This window comes from Atractosteus spatula, chromosome 5 (genome assembly GCF_055471065.1).
Source record: "Atractosteus spatula isolate fAtrSpa1 chromosome 5, fAtrSpa1.hap1, whole genome shotgun sequence".
NCBI classification, from domain to species: domain Eukaryota; kingdom Metazoa; phylum Chordata; class Actinopteri; order Semionotiformes; family Lepisosteidae; genus Atractosteus; species Atractosteus spatula.
The window spans coordinates 1,632,991-1,645,742 of record NC_142710.1 but is presented as its reverse complement, the minus strand read 5'-3'; the positions used below and the strand labels follow the sequence as shown (position 1 = coordinate 1,645,742).

Here is a 12,752-nt window from a genome sequence, read left to right as displayed (position 1 = left end):
ATTCTCAGAGGGAGAAAACTTACATCATTTTCCTTTTCCTCTTCCACACGGGCAGCCCGTCACCTATTAAAAGCGTTTCGAAAATATGTTTGTCTAGGAACATATTCCGTTACTGTGTTCTTTTCATTTGGACTCGTAACAAATCATCAGGAAAAGGAGACACTGTCAGAAGTGGGATTCGAACCCACGCCTCCAGGGGAGACTGCGACCTGAGCGCAGCGCCTTAGACCGCTCGGCCATCCTGACGTGCTGCTTCACCACATCTGTGATCTGAAGGCACCGCGCTCCTGTTTACTGCGGGTTTCGTTTGTGGAAGAAGAAAAATGAAGTGTAACATTTTTTTATTCGTCACGTCAATGAAACAGAAAAAAAGTGACCACCCCAAATGGGACTCGAACCCACAATCCCTGGCTTAGGAGGCCAGTGCCTTATCCATTAGGCCACTGGGGCTCGGCAAGAAGGCTTTTGCTCTTTTGTGTTCTGCGCGGGGACTGGAGAGGCGGGTATGTCCCGGGTGTTAAAGACCGCAATCACTGTCAGTTCCACTAGAGGGCAGCAGAGCACAGTTCCTACATTATTCTCCATAAGAGAAGCGAGCCGTCTTTGGGGAGAAAGTTAAGGAGAGTGCGATGCATTTTTTGACAGTTGGAAAGACTGCCCCCACACTGTCATTCCCAGCAGCTAAGTTACAGAACAGGGTTTCACTCCTCCTGTGAGCTTCATTCTTTTCAGTGAGCTCATCGCTTGTGGAAATCCCACCACCTTTCCTCGCTTTTAAATCTTTGAACAGACCCCTCTCCGCCAGAACGTGTGTGTGAGTCCGACACGGCTCTCGTTTATCAGCTGTACGTAGCATAATACATTTCACCGTGGAAATAAAGATCAAACGGTTTTGGGAAAAAGAAAAGGGAGCACCGTGGCCCGTACGGGGATCGAACCCGCGACCTTGGCGTTATTAGCACCACGCTCTAACCAACTGAGCTAACCGGCCCTGGATGCTGACAAGCTAACGGATTGATGGTAAAATTCACGTTCTATAATCGTTGCCACAGCCCTTTATACCCTTTGTAGTGCACCTTAGTCACGCCTCCACAAGCGTTTCCACACCCCACCCTCATCCCAGTACTCCCAGTGCTTGCTCAAACACGGTCAGGGCGCCTCTCGGTGAGACCGACAGATTTCCAGCTAGGTCCCAGTCGGTCTGATCTACAGCCCTGTTTCAGGCGATCGAACCTGCTGTGTCGCTGCTCTGACATGGAGCTCACCAGCGTCCGCTTCACCGCTCGCGCTGGTTTCAGACTGTTTGATGGGGAGAGAAGTCATGAGCTGCAGCCCTTTCCCCCAGGGGGCGCACAAAGCCGGATAACAGAAACCTGCTGTCTAGGAGTCTTACTCAGCCTCTTGGCTTTTTCAATTGACCCTTTCATGTGGAAAAGGTATAAATTAGGAACTCAGCTTTAAACCAGCCAGAGCCTGCTGCCTGTGAACATGCGAGATCATTGCAGGAGAAGTGAGCCATGAGCTTGGTCACTCCTTACCTTCACACGTGTCCAGGATCAGGATCCAAAACAGCAGCTGCAGGACTAGTGTCTTCATCTTGCTGACCCCTCACAGGACACAGAGGACTGACCTTCCCCAGCTTCTCACTGGACACTCAACACCGCAGATTGAGCTTCCCTGACTACTGCTGGACCCTGGACACAGAGGACTGACTGCTGCTCTCACTGCACTGCAGGTATCTGGAGACCCTGAGCTTTATACAGATCCACCAGCACTGGTAGCCACTCCCCCCAGCAGACTGGCATCTTCCCTCTCGCTGAGGAGGCAGAACTGAGAGCCGTATCTCAGCTGGACCCGATTGCATCTGTGCACGGTATCTGGACCCCAGAGGAGCTGACAGGGCCCGATCATATCTGCACCCAGAACCCGTGTCTGATGGTATTTGGGCTCGAAACGCTGACAGGGCCAGATGGTATCCAGCCCTGAAAAGTGCTGAAGGATGAAGATACAGACCCCCTGTGCAATAACACCTCAGTAAGACTCTCCCTTGCCTTGGGATCTGTTTCAGGGCCAGATGGACATAGATCAGGAGTGGACACGGATGTTCAAGACTCCAGGTCAGCGGACAGGTGTCTGCTCTGTGGTGCTCTGTGTTGCTCTAAGGCACTGTGGGCCGCTGACTGTGAACCCGACAAGCCACCCTCAGTAAAGGCACAGCGCGCTGACTCTGGGAATCCAGCTCCAGGAGCTGGGTGTTTTCCGCAGGCTGGCAGAGTTTGCCGAAAGTAACATTGTGGGTCTTTAGGCCTGCCTTTTCCCTGGTTAGAGGTTCGATGTGTTGTGGAGGTAGAGAGCCGGCGTGTGGTCGCTCAGAGCCAAGTTCCTTCACTCATGCAACACAAGTAACGAGGTCTTAGGGAAGAGCTTGTTGCTCACACAGTAATGTAAGCGGTACGGCTCGAGAGAAAATAAATAATGCAGTTCTCCGTTCTTCTAGAGGAAGAAAAGATTGCACCTTAGCTGAGTAGCCATTGGTGATAATGCTACAGTGTTACAGCAAGATAAGTGAGAAGTTAGTTATGACACATTGTTTGAAAGAGATCTCGCAGTGGGGATGAAAGATTTCCTGTGTCTATTAGTACGACACCTGTAGGCACAGAGGTGTCTCCAAGATGGGAGGAGTGTGAACTGGCAGCAGAGGGGGTGAGAGACACAATCCATCACACACCTTGCTAACCTTGACTCCCTCTGCTTATAGTCGATTTTTAAGGTGATTTGTTTGTCCCCAATCAATTTGCTGTTTATTTTGACTAATTTACTCAGCCTATTACTATCAATGGTACTTATCTTACCAACCCAGCAAAGTGAGACAGTATGTTAAACACTTTCAGTGAATTCTTTCAGGAGAAAGGCCTTAGGATGGTTCTATCTACCTTGAACTAGCTTAGTTTCCTTCGAAAAAAGAGCCTCTGTTGTTTTTATAAATGATGTCTCAGAATTTGTCCCAACTCAGAGTTTTGGGTATGACCAGTCCAAGTACTTGTAATCATTGACAATTCCTACAGTTTGACCATTAATTACACTAGGTTGGAGGGATGTTGCATTTTTTCCTAAAATCCTTGAACAGCTTAATTGTTTTTAAAACATTTAACTGCACAGAGCACTCATCCCACTGTTTAGTAACCTCATTTACAATTGGTCCATGATGGTTTTCTGTGTCCCTTATCAGGCTGACCAGGGCTGTGTCATAGGCAAGCGTAATGAAATGTCTGTTTGTGTGTTTGCTTTTACAACCATCAGTGTGCGAAATGGACAGTGAGGGGGACAAAATACAGCCCAGATAACCAGTTCCCCAATCTGACCTGTTGAGTCCTGTTTGTTAAAAGGTTAAGGACCCATCTTATCACGTTACTGTTTAGCCTGAAGTTGTCTGAGAGTATCTGTGCAAGCAACCATTGTTGTATTGCATTAAAAGCAGAGGAAAAGTCAACAAATAATGTCCCTAGAACTGACCTTACTTGATCAGGATACTGGTAGACCAGATTTAACAATGTGTGTCGTCTACACCTTTGCAAAAAAATAGGCAAAAGTGCTCTTTCCCTTGTTCCAAATCACTAAATCGTTCGGACCCGGTGCCGTTTAAATAAATTCTCCCGCGTTTCTGAACGTCATTTCGCAGCCGAAAGCCGGTAACAAGGCGTATTGCTTGTGCCTTGTGCCCTATGAGAGCGCTTTCCCAGCCTTCAGAAACCGAATAAAGCCGAGAGAACCGACTCTATAGGAGTTCGCATTGCCTGAGGAGGAGCTGTGACGATACCAGAGGACTGACGACGGCGCAGGTGGAAACACGTTTTCTAAACGTACTTCTAAAGGGAAAGACAATACAAGCCGCAACCCGCAGCAGTAGTAGCCGTAAGAGGAAGTGTCTCCTGACAGCAAGTAAACAGTAAACGAAGCTCACGACGGATAGCAAGTATCCTCTCCTCGTTAGTATAGTGGTGAGTATCCCCGCCTGTCACGCGGGAGACCGGGGTTCGATTCCCTGACGGGGAGATACATAGTTTTCCTCCCATTCTCAGAGGGAGAAAACTTACATCATTTTCCTTTTCCTCTTCCACACGGGCAGCCCGTCACCTATTAAAAGCGTTTCGAAAATATGTTTGTCTAGGAACATATTCCGTTACTGTGTTCTTTTCATTTGCACTCGTAACAAATCATCAGGAAAAGGAGACACTGTCAGAAGTGGGATTCGTACCCACGCCTCCAGGGGAGACTGCGACCTGAACGCAGCGCCTTAGACCGCTCGGCCATCCTGACGTGCTGCTTCACCACATCTGTGATCTGAAGGCACCGCGCTCCTGTTTACTGCGGGTTTCGTTTGTGGAAGAAGAAAAATGAAGTGTAACATTTTTTTATTCGTCACGTCAATGAAACAGAAAAAAAGGGACCACCCCAAATGGGACTCGAACCCACAATCCCTGGCTTAGGAGGCCAGTGCCTTATCCATTAGGCCACTGGGGCTCGGCAAGAAGGCTTTTGCTCTTTTGTGTTCTGCGCGGGGACTGGAGAGGCGGGTATGTCCCGGGTGTTAAAGACCGCAATCACTGTCAGTTCCACTAGAGGGCAGCAGAGCACAGTTCCTACATTATTCTCCATAAGAGAAGCGAGCCGTCTTTGGGGAGAAAGTTAAGGAGAGTGCGATGCATTTTTTGACAGTTGGAAAGACTGCCCCCACACTGTCATTCCCAGCAGCTAAGTTACAGAACAGGGTTTCACTCCTCCTGTGAGCTTCATTCTTTTCAGTGAGCTCATCGCTTGTGGAAATCCCACCACCTTTCCTCGCTTTTAAATCTTTGAACAGACCCCTCTCCGCCAGAACGTGTGTGTGAGTCCGACACGGCTCTCGTTTATCAGCTGTACGTAGCATAATACATTTCACCGTGGAAATAAAGATCAAACGGTTTTGGGAAAAAGAAAAGGGAGCTCCGTGGCCCGTACGGGGATCGAACCCGCGACCTTGGCGTTATTAGCACCACGCTCTAACCAACTGAGCTAACCGGCCCCGGATGGTGAAAAGCTAACGGATTGATGGTAAAATTCACGTTCTATAATCGTTGCCACAGCCCTTTATACCCTTTGTAGTGCACCTTAGTCACGCCTCCACAAGCGTTTCCACACCCCACCCTCATCCCAGTACTCCCAGTGCTTGCTCAAACACGGTCAGGGCGCCTCTCGGTGAGACCGACAGATTTCCAGCTAGGTCCCAGTCGGTCTGATCTACAGCCCTGTTTCAGGCGATCGAACCTGCTGTGTCGCTGCTCTGACATGGAGCTCACCAGCGTCCACTTCGCCGCTCGCGCTGGTTTCAGACTGTTTGATGGGGAGAGAAGTCATGAGCTGCAGCCCTTTCCCCCAGGAGGCGCACAAAGCCGGATAACAGAAACCTGCTGTCTAGGAGTCTTACTCAGCCTCTTGGCTTTTTCAATTGACCCTTTCATGTGGAAAAGGTATAAATTAGGAACTCAGCTTTAAACCAGCCAGAGCCTGCTGCCTGTGAACATGCGAGGTCATTGCAGGAGAAGTGAGCCATGAGCTTGGTCACTCCTTACCTTCACACATGTCCAGGATCAGGATCCAAAACAGCAGCTGCAGGACTAGTGTCTTCATCTTGCTGACCCCTCACAGGACACAGAGGACTGACCTTCCCAAGCTTCTCACTGGACACTCAACACCGCAGATTGAGCTTCCCTGACTACTGCTGGACCCTGGACACAGAGGACTGACTGCTGCTCTCACTGCACTGCAGGTATCTGGAGACCCTGAGCTTTATACAGATCCACCAGCACTGGTAGCCACTCCCCCCAGCAGACTGGCATCTTCCCTCTCGCTGAGGAGGCAGAACTGAGAGCCGTATCTCAGCTGGACCCGATTGCATCTGTGCACGGTATCTGGACCCCAGAGGAGCTGACAGGGCCCGATCATATCTGCACCCAGAACCCGTGTCTGATGGTATTTGGGCTCGAAACGCTGACAGGGCCAGATGGTATCCAGCCCTGAAAAGTGCTGAAGGATGAAGATACAGACCCCCTGTGCAATAACACCTCAGTAAGACTCTCCCTTGCCTTGGGATCTGTTTCAGGGCCAGATGGACATAGATCAGGAGTGGACACGGATGTTCAAGACTCCAGGTCAGCGGACAGGTGTCTGCTCTGTGGTGCTCTGTGTTGCTCTAAGGCACTGTGGGCCGCTGACTGTGAACCCGACAAGCCACCCTCAGTAAAGGCACAGCGCGCTGACTCTGGGAATCCAGCTCCAGGAGCTGGGTGTTTTCCGCAGGCTGGCAGAGTTTGCCAAAAGTAACATTGTGGGTCTTTAGGCCTGCCTTTTCCCTGGTTAGAGGTTCGATGTGTTGTGGAGGTAGAGAGCCGGCGTGTGGTCGCTCAGAGCCAAGTTCCTTCACTCATGCAACACAAGTAACGAGGTCTTAGGGAAGAGCTTGTTGCTCACACGGTAATGTAAGCGGTACGGCTCGAGAGAAAATAAATAATGCAGTTCTCCGTTCTTCTAGAGGAAGAAAAGATTGCACCTTAGCTGAGTAGCCATTGGTGATAATGCTACAGTGTTACAGCAAGATAAGTGAGAAGTTAGTTATGACACATTGTTTGAAAGAGATCTCGCAGTGGGGATGAAAGATTTCCTGTGTCTATTAGTACGACACCTGTAGGCACAGAGGCGTCTCCACGATGGGAGGAGTGTGAACTGGCAGCAGAGGGGGTGAGAGACACAATCCATCACACACCTTGCTAACCTTGACTCCCTCTGCTTATAGTCGATATTTAAGGTGATTTGTTTGTCCCCAATCAATTTGCTGTTTATTTTGACTAATTTACTCAGCCTATTACTATCAATGGTACTTATCTTACCAACCCAGCAAAGTGAGACAGTATGTTAAACACTTTCAGTGAATTCTTTCAGGAGAAAGGCCTTAGGATGGTTCTATCTACCTTGAACTAGCTTAGTTTCCTTCGAAAAAAGAGCCTCTGTTGTTTTTATAAATGATGTCTCAGAATTTGTCCCAACTCAGAGTTTTGGGTATGACCAGTCCAAGTACATGTAATCATTGACAATTCCTACAGTTTGACCATTAATTACACTAGGTTGGAGGGATGTTGCATTTTTTCCTAAAATCCTTGAACAGCTTAATTGTTTTTAAAACATTTAACTGCACAGAGCACTCATCCCACTGTTTAGTAACCTCATTTACAATTGGTCCATGATGGTTTTCTGTGTCCCTTATCAGGCTGACCAGGGCTGTGTCATAGGCAAGCGTAATGAAATGTCTGTTTGTGTGTTTGCTTTTACAACCATCAGTGTGCGAAATGGACAGTGAGGGGGACAAAATACAGCCCAGATAACCAGTTCCCCAATCTGACCTGTTGAGTCCTGTTTGTTAAAAGGTTAAGGACCCATCTTATCACGTTACTGTTTAGCCTGAAGTTGTCTGAGAGTATCTGTGCAAGCAACCATTGTTGTATTGCATTAAAAGCAGAGGAAAAGTCAACAAATAATGTCCCTAGAACTGACCTTACTTGATCAGGATACTGGTAGACCAGATTTAACAATGTGTGTCGTCTACACCTTTGCAAAAAAATAGGCAAAAGTGCTCTTTCCCTTGTTCCAAATCACTAAATCGTTCGGACCCGGTGCCGTTTAAATAAATTCTCCCGCGTTTCTGAACGTCATTTCGCAGCCGAAAGCCGGTAACAAGGCGTATTGCTTGTGCCTTGTGCCCTATGAGAGCGCTTTCCCAGCCTTCAGAAACCGAATAAAGCCGAGAGAACCGACTCTATAGGAGTTCGCATTGCCCGAGGAGGAGCTGTGACGATACCAGAGGACTGACGACGGCGCAGGTGGAAACACGTTTTCTAAACGTACTTCTAAAGGGAAAGACAATACAAGCCGCAACCCGCAGCAGTAGTAGCCGTAAGAGAAAGTGTCTCCTGACAGCAAGTAAACAGTAAACGAAGCTCACGACGGATAGCACGTATCCTCTCCTCGTTAGTATAGTGGTGAGTATCCCCGCCTGTCACGCGGGAGACCGGGGTTCGATTCCCCGACGGGGAGGTACATAGTTTTCCTCCCATTCTCAGAGGGAGAAAACTTACATCATTTTCCTTTTCCTCTTCCACACGGGCAGCCCGTCACCTATTAAAAGCGTTTCGAAAATATGTTTGTCTAGGAACATATTCCGTTACTGTGTTCTTTTCATTTGCACTGTTAACAAATCATCAGGAAAAGGAGACACTGTCAGAAGTGGGATTCGAACCCACGCCTCCAGGGGAGACTGCGACCTGAACGCAGCGCCTTAGACCGCTCGGCCATCCTGACGTGCTGCGTCACCACATCTGTGATCTGAAGGCACCGCGCTCCTGTTTACTGCGGGTTTCGTTTGTGGAAGAAGAAAAATGAAGTGTAACATTTTTTTATTCGTCACGTCAATGAAACAGAAAAAAAGTGACCACCCCAAATGGGACTCGAACCCACAATCCCTGGCTTAGGAGGCCAGTGCCTTATCCATTAGGCCACTGGGGCTCGGCAAGAAGGCTTTTGCTCTTTTGTGTTCTGCGCGGGGACTGGAGAGGCGGGTATGTCCCGGGTGTTAAAGACCGCAATCACTGTCAGTTCCACTAGAGGGCAGCAGAGCACAGTTCCTACATTATTCTCCATAAGAGAAGCGAGCCGTCTTTGGGGAGAAAGTTAAGGAGAGTGCGATGCATTTTTTGACAGTTGGAAAGACTGCCCCCACACTGTCATTCCCAGCAGCTAAGTTACAGAACAGGGTTTCACTCCTCCTGTGAGCTTCATTCTTTTCAGTGAGCTCATCGCTTGTGGAAATCCCACCACCTTTCCTCGCTTTTAAATCTTTGAACAGACCCCTCTCCGCCAGAACGTGTGTGTGAGTCCGACACGGCTCTCGTTTATCAGCTGTACGTAGCATAATACATTTCACCGTGGAAATAAAGATCAAACGGTTTTGGGAAAAAGAAAAGGGAGCTCCGTGGCCCGTACGGGGATCGAACCCGCGACCTTGGCGTTATTAGCACCACGCTCTAACCAACTGAGCTAACCGGCCCCAGATGCTGAGAATCTAACGGATTGATGGTAAAATTCACGTTCTATAATCGTTGCCACAGCCCTTTATACCCTTTGTAGTGCACCTTAGTCACGCCTCCACAAGCGTTTCCACACCCCACCCTCATCCCAGTACTCCCAGTGCTTGCTCAAACACGGTCAGGGCGCCTCTCGGTGAGACCGACAGATTTCCAGCTAGGTCCCAGTCGGTCTGATCTACAGCCCTGTTTCAGGCGATCGAACCTGCTGTGTCGCTGCTCTGACATGGAGCTCACCAGCGTCCGCTTCGCCGCTCGCGCTGGTTTCAGACTGTTTGATGGGGAGAGAAGTCATGAGCTGCAGCCCTTTCCCCCAGGGGGCGCACAAAGCCGGATAACAGAAACCTGCTGTCTAGGAGTCTTACTCAGCCTCTTGGCTTTTTCAATTGACCCTTTCATGTGGAAAAGGTATAAATTAGGAACTCAGCTTTAAACCAGCCAGAGCCTGCTGCCTGTGAACATGCGAGATCATTGCAGGAGAAGTGAGCCATGAGCTTGGTCACTCCTTACCTTCACACATGTCCAGGATCAGGATCCAAAACAGCAGCTGCAGGACTAGTGTCTTCATCTTGCTGACCCCTCACAGGACACAGAGGACTGACCTTCCCAAGCTTCTCACTGGACACTCAACACCGCAGATTGAGCTTCCCTGACTACTGCTGGACCCTGGACACAGAGGACTGACTGCTGCTCTCACTGCACTGCAGGTATCTGGAGACCCTGAGCTTTATACAGATCCACCAGCACTGGTAGCCACTCCCCCCAGCAGACTGGCATCTTCCCTCTCGCTGAGGAGGCAGAACTGAGAGCCGTATCTCAGCTGGACCCGATTGCATCTGTGCACGGTATCTGGACCCCAGAGGAGCTGACAGGGCCCGATCATATCTGCACCCAGAACCCGTGTCTGATGGTATTTGGGCTCGAAACGCTGACAGGGCCAGATGGTATCCAGCCCTGAAAAGTGCTGAAGGATGAAGATACAGACCCCCTGTGCAATAACACCTCAGTAAGACTCTCCCTTGCCTTGGGATCTGTTTCAGGGCCAGATGGACATAGATCAGGAGTGGACACGGATGTTCAAGACTCCAGGTCAGCGGACAGGTGTCTGCTCTGTGGTGCTCTGTGTTGCTCTAAGGCACTGTGGGCCGCTGACTGTGAACCCGACAAGCCACCCTCAGTAAAGGCACAGCGCGCTGACTCTGGGAATCCAGCTCCAGGAGCTGGGTGTTTTCCGCAGGCTGGCAGAGTTTGCCGAAAGTAACATTGTGGGTCTTTAGGCCTGCCTTTTCCCTGGTTAGAGGTTCGATGTGTTGTGGAGGTAGAGAGCCGGCGTGTGGTCGCTCAGAGCCAAGTTCCTTCACTCATGCAACACAAGTAACGAGGTCTTAGGGAAGAGCTTGTTGCTCACACGGTAATGTAAGCGGTACGGCTCGAGAGAAAATAAATAATGCAGTTCTCCGTTCTTCTAGAGGAAGAAAAGATTGCACCTTAGCTGAGTAGCCATTGGTGATAATGCTACAGTGTTACAGCAAGATAAGTGAGAAGTTAGTTATGACACATTGTTTGAAAGAGATCTCGCAGTGGGGATGAAAGATTTCCTGTGTCTATTAGTACGACACCTGTAGGCACAGAGGCGTCTCCAAGATGGGAGGAGTGTGAACTGGCAGCAGAGGGGGTGAGAGACACAATCCATCACACACCTTGCTAACCTTGACTCCCTCTGCTTATAGTCGATATTTAAGGTGATTTGTTTGTCCCCAATCAATTTGCTGTTTATTTTGACTAATTTACTCAGCCTATTACTATCAATGGTACTTATCTTACCAACCCAGCAAAGTGAGACAGTATGTTAAACACTTTCAGTGAATTCTTTCAGGAGAAAGGCCTTAGGATGGTTCTATCTACCTTGAACTAGCTTAGTTTCCTTCGAAAAAAGAGCCTCTGTTGTTTTTATAAATGATGTCTCAGAATTTGTCCCAACTCAGAGTTTTGGGTATGACCAGTCCAAGTACTTGTAATCATTGACAATTCCTACAGTTTGACCATTAATTACACTAGGTTGGAGGGATGTTGCATTTTTTCCTAAAATCCTTGAACAGCTTAATTGTTTTTAAAACATTTAACTGCACAGAGCACTCATCCCACTGTTTAGTAACCTCATTTACAATTGGTCCATGATGGTTTTCTGTGTCCCTTATCAGGCTGACCAGGGCTGTGTCATAGGCAAGCATAATGAAATGTCTGTTTGTGTGTTTGCTTTTACAACCATCAGTGTGCGAAATGGACAGTGAGGGGGACAAAATACAGCCCAGATAACCAGTTCCCCAATCTGACCTGTTGAGTCCTGTTTGTTAAAAGGTTAAGGACCCATCTTATCACGTTACTGTTTAGCCTGAAGTTGTCTGAGAGTATCTGTGCAAGCAACCATTGTTGTATTGCATTAAAAGCAGAGGAAAAGTCAACAAATAATGTCCCTAGAACTGACCTTACTTGATCAGGATACTGGTAGACCAGATTTAACAATGTGTGTCGTCTACACCTTTGCAAAAAAATAGGCAAAAGTGCTCTTTCCCTTGTTCCAAATCACTAAATCGTTCGGACCCGGTGCCGTTTAAATAAATTCTCCCGCGTTTCTGAACGTCATTTCGCAGCCGAAAGCCGGTAACAAGGCGTATTGCTTGTGCCTTGTGCCCTATGAGAGCGCTTTCCCAGCCTTCAGAAACCGAATAAAGCCGAGAGAACCGACTCTATAGGAGTTCGCATTGCCCGAGGAGGAGCTGTGACGATACCAGAGGACTGACGACGGCGCAGGTGGAAACACGTTTTCTAAACGTACTTCTAAAGGGAAAGACAATACAAGCCGCAACCCGCAGCAGTAGTAGCCGTAAGAGGAAGTGTCTCCTGACAGCAAGTAAACAGTAAACGAAGCTCACGACGGACAGCAAGTATCCTCTCCTCGTTAGTATAGTGGTGAGTATCCCCGCCTGTCACGCGGAAGACCGGGGTTCGATTCCCCGACGGGGAGGTACATAGTTTTCCTCCCATTCTCAGAGGGAGAAAACTTACATCATTTTCCTTTTCCTCTTCCACACGTTCAGCCCGTCACCTATTAAAAGCGTTTCGAAAATATGTTTGTCTAGGAACATATTCCGTTACTGTGTTCTTTTCATTTGCACTGTTAACAAATCATCAGGAAAAGGAGACACTGTCAGAAGTGGGATTCGAACCCACGCCTCCAGGGGAGACTGCGACCTGAACGCAGCGCCTTAGACCGCTCGGCCATCCTGACGTGCTGCTTCACCACATCTGTGATCTGAAGGCACCGCGCTCCTGTTTACTGCGGGTTTCGTTTGTGGAAGAAGAAAAATGAAGTGTAACATTTTTTTATTCGTCACGTCAATGAAACAGAAAAAAAGTGACCACCCCAAATGGGACTCGAACCCACAATCCCTGGCTTAGGAGGCCAGTGCCTTATCCATTAGGCCACTGGGGCTCAGCAAGAAGGCTTTTGCTCTTTTGTGTTCTGCGCGGGGACTGGAGAGGCGGGTATGTCCCGGGTGTTAAAGACCGCAATCACTGTCA

General features: G+C 48.7%; 13 non-coding genes across 13 annotated transcripts; 2 read left to right on the top strand and 11 right to left on the bottom strand.

Moving 5' to 3' along the window:
* Positions 1-163: 163 nt before the first annotated feature.
* Positions 164-246, bottom strand: trnal-cag (transfer RNA leucine (anticodon CAG)). Its single transcript has one exon. It is a non-coding gene; the product is annotated as a tRNA-Leu (tRNA).
* A 131-nt stretch (positions 247-377) lies between these two features.
* Positions 378-450, bottom strand: trnar-ccu (transfer RNA arginine (anticodon CCU)). Its single transcript has one exon. It is a non-coding gene; the product is annotated as a tRNA-Arg (tRNA).
* A 467-nt stretch (positions 451-917) lies between these two features.
* trnai-aau (transfer RNA isoleucine (anticodon AAU)) lies at positions 918-991 on the bottom strand. Its single transcript has one exon. It is a non-coding gene; the product is annotated as a tRNA-Ile (tRNA).
* A 2,990-nt stretch (positions 992-3,981) lies between these two features.
* trnad-guc (transfer RNA aspartic acid (anticodon GUC)) lies at positions 3,982-4,053 on the top strand. Its single transcript has one exon. It is a non-coding gene; the product is annotated as a tRNA-Asp (tRNA).
* Positions 4,054-4,234: 181 nt separating this feature from the next.
* trnal-cag (transfer RNA leucine (anticodon CAG)) lies at positions 4,235-4,317 on the bottom strand. The gene has a single exon. It is a non-coding gene; the product is annotated as a tRNA-Leu (tRNA).
* A 131-nt stretch (positions 4,318-4,448) lies between these two features.
* On the bottom strand, positions 4,449-4,521 carry trnar-ccu (transfer RNA arginine (anticodon CCU)). Its single transcript has one exon. It is a non-coding gene; the product is annotated as a tRNA-Arg (tRNA).
* Positions 4,522-4,988: 467 nt separating this feature from the next.
* trnai-aau (transfer RNA isoleucine (anticodon AAU)) lies at positions 4,989-5,062 on the bottom strand. Its single transcript has one exon. It is a non-coding gene; the product is annotated as a tRNA-Ile (tRNA).
* Positions 5,063-8,052: 2,990 nt separating this feature from the next.
* trnad-guc (transfer RNA aspartic acid (anticodon GUC)) lies at positions 8,053-8,124 on the top strand. Its single transcript has one exon. It is a non-coding gene; the product is annotated as a tRNA-Asp (tRNA).
* A 181-nt stretch (positions 8,125-8,305) lies between these two features.
* Positions 8,306-8,388, bottom strand: trnal-cag (transfer RNA leucine (anticodon CAG)). Its single transcript has one exon. It is a non-coding gene; the product is annotated as a tRNA-Leu (tRNA).
* Positions 8,389-8,519: 131 nt separating this feature from the next.
* trnar-ccu (transfer RNA arginine (anticodon CCU)) lies at positions 8,520-8,592 on the bottom strand. Its single transcript has one exon. It is a non-coding gene; the product is annotated as a tRNA-Arg (tRNA).
* Positions 8,593-9,059: 467 nt separating this feature from the next.
* Positions 9,060-9,133, bottom strand: trnai-aau (transfer RNA isoleucine (anticodon AAU)). The gene has a single exon. It is a non-coding gene; the product is annotated as a tRNA-Ile (tRNA).
* Positions 9,134-12,376: 3,243 nt separating this feature from the next.
* On the bottom strand, positions 12,377-12,459 carry trnal-cag (transfer RNA leucine (anticodon CAG)). Its single transcript has one exon. It is a non-coding gene; the product is annotated as a tRNA-Leu (tRNA).
* Positions 12,460-12,590: 131 nt separating this feature from the next.
* trnar-ccu (transfer RNA arginine (anticodon CCU)) lies at positions 12,591-12,663 on the bottom strand. The gene has a single exon. It is a non-coding gene; the product is annotated as a tRNA-Arg (tRNA).
* Positions 12,664-12,752: the final 89 nt, after the last annotated feature.